The 6618-nt window shown below is 36.7% G+C and overlaps 1 pseudogene; it reads left to right on the forward strand.

Annotated features, from left to right (window-relative positions):
* Positions 1–3292: 3292 nt before the first annotated feature.
* On the forward strand, positions 3293–5965 carry LOC116105493 (annotated as a pseudogene).
* The last annotated feature ends 653 nt before the right edge of the window (positions 5966–6618 follow it).

Raw genomic sequence — 6618 nt, forward strand, 5'->3', positions numbered from 1 at the left:
GTTCAGATCAGGTCCTGGGGAGGTGAGAAGTCGCTGGAAATGAGCAGGATCTAGGCTGGAAGATGGAGAGTCGCGGTGGCTAGATGGTGGATTTCGGCGATTTTCGCGGTAGCTAAAGCTAGGGAAGTGTAGATCCGGCCGTGGGGAATGGAGATCAAGTCTTGGGGAGCCGAAACGTCGCCGAAAAATGGCCAAAACTGGCTTGGAAGATGAAACGTCACGGTGGTGGAAGACAAAGTGTCGCAGCTGCGTGATGGTTCCCTGTAGTGGCTTACGGTGGAGTTGACGGAAAGCTAAAGCTTTGTGCACGAGGAAGACAAAGAGTCGCCAAAGGTCGCCAGAAATGGAAGACAAAGAGTCGCCGAAAAATGGATGAACAATGCCTCTTGGATCTGCGAGTTTTCGTTTTCTTTTATAGAACAAAATGAAAAATATCACTTTAGTCCCTACATAATTGAAAAGTGATAAAATTAGCCCCTTAAAACATGACATTTTACCCCCTAAACAGCATAAATGAGACAAAATCGGCCCTAATCCATAAACCACAACCTAATATCAACTCATATACTTTCCAAAAATCATTCCAAACATGTTAAATTCATAAGAAAAATATTAGGAAGCGATTTTCGTGAATAAATTCATAAATTCTTTAATTTTCTCAATATACTTCAATTTAATCACACATGGGGTATTTTTATCACCAAAATAGAGTCACTTTCATGACTCTAACACTTATGCCTAACTTAGTAGCATTCAACATATCCAGAAGCTCGGAAACGGTATTCTTCTTATCATCCTCAATGAAGTCATAGACAAATTGAGAGTAAGAATCTGGCAAAGACTGTAATATTAGGTTTATTGCTAAACCTTCAATAAGTCTATATCCCAAAATCTCAAGCCTGTTCATATACTCGATCAACTTGAGTATATGATCGCCAATTTTGATACCCTCTTCCATCCTACATCTGAATAATGACTGAGCCACCATATGCTTCTCATTTCTTTGAAGAAAATGAATAATATAAGCCAAGTCCATTCTCTGGCACTATTGTCGCAGTAATGGTGTCATTGATGCAAGCACAATGTAGCTAGTCATTTATGCTTTTGCATCATGTGTATGCTTCACATATACATACCTAGTCTCATGGATAGAACTATCAGTAGGCTCTGGTGACAAAGCCTGCTCAATGGTGTATAATCTATCGCTTGACTGAAGTACATCAATTATACTTCTATACCAGTCAACGAAATTCTCACCATTCCATTTCTCTCCCAGTTCGATGATTTGTCGCAGTGATGTTGGGATCATTTTGCTCAATTAAGTGAAACTACAAGTGTAGAATAAAGCAAAATTATTATCATGTTTATTTTTATTTAATAAGGCCTTTTATTAAATAATCACTCCTACTATTTTCCTCCAGCCAATAGCCTTCACTATTAACTCGGGAAAGCCCGTTGGCTATCCTAGTGGACTGAGATCCCATCTAGCCCATTTCAAACCTTCGCTTTGGCGAACAAGCCAAAATGGGTTGATTAGGTAGGCCAACAAACTTAATCCACACAAGTTGATAGCTCCCACTACCAACCTCAAATGTGAAGCAAGCCAACAAGCCAATTACACAATCTAACGACCTAGCCGTCGTCCTCAAGTGTGATTCCCAGTATCAGTAGAGTGGACATTACATGTCACCACGTACACATAATGAGTGTACTTCTCTACTATGCCTATGACGTGTTTATCAACCTTCACTTTGGCGAACAAGCAAAACTGTCATTTTAAGTCGACCCATCACCATTAAAGAAAACTCCAATGAATTTTAACCTCCCACTGGTAGAAGTGTACCCTTCGCTTTGGTGAACAAGGTTCCGACGAACAGTGGTTTGATTAAAACCATGGTGATGGAAGGCATACGTGACTTAATATACTTAAGTTCAGGGTTTTATTTAATGTCTCAACAGATTATTATCTTTGTTAAAATGTCATTGTTTGGCATGTTATTGAACATTCAACCTTAGCATGCATTCTAAACAGAATAAAATGTCTCGATACATGGCCCACTAAAACCAATTTCCTCAGGCCTAAAGGAATCGGTGGGTCAACCTAGGGGTTTAAAAGTAAATCTTGGGTCTTCAAGTTATTCCTCTTCATAGCTCCATTTCTTCTTTATGATCATTACAAAGTATTTTATAATAATAATAAAAAAAAACTAATCTAATTTACATCGATAAAATAGAAACCTCACGTTACATACAAGGGGAGTAAGATGAGAAGAAGAAATACATGGAGATATAAGTGAGAGAGGCAGGACACGCATGTCCTATTTCTTTATAAAATTACAAGCAAACCCAAAATTACAAAAACATACCAAAGGTCTAAGGCTCATGTACCGGGCACCATGCAATTTCAAACAAGAACATTGCATACATCCAAAATTAACATTTTCAATTTAGGTGGGTGGAATTATTAAATTACCCTTCTTATATGTGCAGAATTATTATTGGCTTTATAGGTTCAAAAAATGCAATTTGGCCCCCCGTGCAAAAAACAAAAAAGCAAAACGGAACAGTAGGTTTCTTCCTGCGGCGAATAAATTTTTTGCCCCAGCGAAGTTCATACACATGGTCACTGTGGCGAAATTTTATTTCGCCGCGGCAAACGCCATAAACTTCAAGAAAACACAAAATGTTCCAAAGAGTTTCATGCCGCAGTTAAGTTTTATTTCGCCGCAGCTAGATCTACTTTTTCGGCAAGTCACCACAATGAAGGTTTATTTCGCCGCGGCTAGATTCACCTTTTGCATCTTGCTGCGGCGAAGTTTTATTTCGCCACGGCTAACGTCGCAAAACAATGAATCGCACAGTAACCCTTTTTGCAGTTTTTTTCACGTAATGATATGGAACAAATCGAATGCACAATCATTCGACCAGGACATTAACCAACCAATAACTCACTCATCAACACATCATTAGTCAATTGATCAATTAAATAAAATTTTACAGATTTAAAAACAATCAATTTATGCATCAACATATTATCAATCAACGATTAAACATTATAATCTGGTACCCAAGGCTTTGAGACCATTGTTAGTAACTGATCGTATTCGCGCAGTGGAAAAACGTAATATTTAAAATGAGTCGATCAATTACACGAACCAAGATCTGAGTACAGATTATAACGTTTTCATGCATAAACTAAAACGTAAAATAAAAATGTATAAATTCCAATCCATACAAGGATTTAGTTCATACCGACGTTTGGAGGCTCCTCCAAATATCTCTGACTTCGGACATGAACACTGTTCACCAGCTACTGTTCACCGATTACTGTTATAGTTCATGTTCATCGGCTACTGTCCACTGGTTACTTTTCACCGGCTACTGTTCACGTGATTCTTCGCTAATCGATCCAATGTAGGATCACACTCATGGAAGTCCACACGAAAATAATCCGCAGAACACTTGATTATTTTGCTAGAACAATTAAGGGCTTCAAGAATCAAAAAAGAAGAACAAGAAAAATTTTCTTCTTCACACAAGAGTGTAACATGAGAGAGAGAGAGAGATAGGGTGGCTAGGGTTTTTGATTGAACAAATATATCACTTTGTTTTAATTTTAAGTTGCACTTATATAGTGCAACAATTAAAACCCTATTCCACTTAGGAATAGCCATGGGCTCCAACCCTAGTTCACCCTTGCAACCAAACATACCCTTTATGGTATTTTAATTAATTAATTATTATTATAATTAAAATCAATTAATATATAATAACATATTAACATTTAATTAATAATAATAATTCATTTAAATATATACATAGATATATTTAAATATAATCTCACTAATTTAATTTTAATATTAAAATTAAATACAGGCAACAACCTCAGCAAATTTAATTACATTGTGAGATTACCAAAGTACCTTCTCATCTTGAAAGACAAAAATACCCTTCTCACAAATTGATTCTTAAATTATCTTCTAAGTGTGTAACCCGTAGGCTCCTCATCATATCGGCAGTGTGTAGTATTGCGATTAACACCAATTAATCGTCTCACTACACACAGACCAAGATTGGCCCCTAGCAAAGCATCATGGCCACCCGATAGATTCGGATTCAGCGAAACCACAGCCTATCAACAGTATGGTTACCGTGCAATCCAATTATTTCATCATCTGTTATCTCATCGAGACTAAGGTACAGAAATAGTGTCAACCTCAGATATCCTCGACATGTTTGTATCCAGTTAATGGACTAATGACCGGAATAATAAATTGGATTGAGCATCAACTCAATCCCATCGTGGCCACAGATTTAGTGTTATTGGCATTTACTGAATTACCCAGTAAGATAACTTCTCTCGTACCCAGGAGTGATGAATCCTTTGTCAATCCACCATAGTCCTGATACATTTCTCAATGTAGCCAATCACTACCGTATTGATAGCTCTGAATAGAACTACGTTGGACTAGTGTCAAACTACGCCAATTGGTGCACAAGGCACTCCGGTGATCTCAAGTCTAGTTTGGCTTGACAGTGAGCTGCAACTTCAGGCTGATCCAATGCTTATAATTGAATTCTTTCTGTGGAGGACAAGGTCAGAGTATGCCATTTCAAATCATTCAGTTCGCCACTGTGTATGGGACGAGGCACTCCGCAATAAGTTTCTGAATAAGTATAACCACGCGGCCATTGATGAACAGATTATATTTTACCAGTCTGATGGCCTCACCAAGTTTGACCCCTTCTGATCCAAATAATCGTCTTCCTAGTTGTGAGTCCTGGTGCCTTTCTCCTGTTTTGGATTTTCTCCTTTTCTTTTATCTGATGTCCCATGAATATCTGGTGCTGATTCCACGAATGAGGTGCTTTGCAGATGTTCCTGAAGCTTCTTTTATTGTCCAGGCTCATACACCGATGTCAAATTTATTTTCATGTCTCTGGTTTAATGAAGTTGATCGATTTACAATGCGTGATCAATTAAGCTTTGCATATACGTACTTGAAATTGAGGAGAATGAAAAACCTTTCTACCTGAATATGTTTAAGGTAATAGACACATTAATTAAATCTGTTAATACTTTTTTACAAGTCATTACTTTGGATTGGTTAGTGAATGTAGTTTGCAACTGATTATAACTAGGTTGGTTGCGTAGTGCCATTAAAGCCAATATGATTGTTAAAGTTCCAAAATGAATTGGTTGAGGTATATTTGGTATCTCAATGAAGTCCTGATTTAATGGTGTTTACTGTGATGTTTTCTTTGAATGTTTGAAAAACTCCTTATCGGAAGACTTTTCTTTCTGACACCTTAAATAAAATTGCCTTCAAATGAAATCTTAACAAGACATAAGCATGCAATGATTGTGCCTTGACATGCAGTGGTCAATTTTACTTATTTAACGAGTAGTTATGCTTCTTGTAAGATATGATTGAAAAAGCTCTCTTAAAGATCTCATTATATAATTATTTCATAAGATTCAAGTTAATGTCATTTTGGAATTTTATAGTTTTAAAGCTACGTTTCACTGGAATTTCTTCCCAATGCCACGATAATATGCTGACTTTTCATGAGCTTTAATTGATTGTTGTCTTTGTGTAGCTTTAAGCAGTCAATTGTCAACGAAACCAAAAGACTTCGAGTCAGATAAATTACCAGTCTGATGCTGGAGTGAGTTAAACCAAAAAAATCAAACTAACAACTTGAGTTTTATTTGTTCATCTTTGTTTTGGATGGGTTGAACAATTATGTAGTTAGCTTTAGGGTTGTCTTATGGAATGAGATCATTTGCTCTTAACTCTTAGACATGAACACTGTGGATAATTTATATTACCATGACTTGAAATAATTAACATAATTGTGGTTCTTTTCCTTTTTTGTTGTCATTTCTATGCAGGATTGTAAACGTAGGCAGATGGTGAATCTATTCAAGCATCGACAACTATCACCTCCATCTGTTACTTAAGGACTGGAGTAAATCAAGTATGTTCAATCATCTTTTTCCCCCCTTTTTGTCCTTGCTCTTTTTTGTTGAACCTTATATGCCTTTCTCTTCTCTTTTGAAATTGGTGACTCCAATTAGATCACGTTCTAAATGTTGCGAATATCAATGTTATGACTAAAACTTCAAAGTTATGTCAAAACATTCACTTGTAAGAAAGAAGGGAGTCTCTGGTAGGATTGACTCCAGAATTTAGGTCTGTGAGCTTTTATTGGCAGAGAAGAACAAGTTCCAATTCACATTTAAGGGTGCCATTTCAAGAATCTTTTTTGATCACTTACAACCATTCCCAGGTGACAAGTGCTCGATCTAGTGGCTGAAGTGCAAGTTACAATAGAAAGCTACATGTTATACAATACAATGGTTATAGTACTTCAACCAAAACCCTATGCAAATTGTCGAATCTATTCTTATGAATCTGGGCACCACCTATTTGATCTAGCTACTAGATTGCAGGGTTTATCATACGAACTATTTGCCTTGACGTTTTCTCCTGCAAATTTCAAGATGGAGTGGATATACATTGATTCATGTACTGGATTAAAAGAATAAATATACCTTGTGATTCAAGTATAGAGTCATCTAACTTGTTGCTTTGGGACTTCAAAAGTTTTATG

This window comes from Pistacia vera, unplaced genomic scaffold (genome assembly GCF_008641045.1).
Source record: "Pistacia vera cultivar Batoury unplaced genomic scaffold, PisVer_v2 Contig50, whole genome shotgun sequence".
NCBI lineage: Eukaryota > Viridiplantae > Streptophyta > Magnoliopsida > Sapindales > Anacardiaceae > Pistacia > Pistacia vera.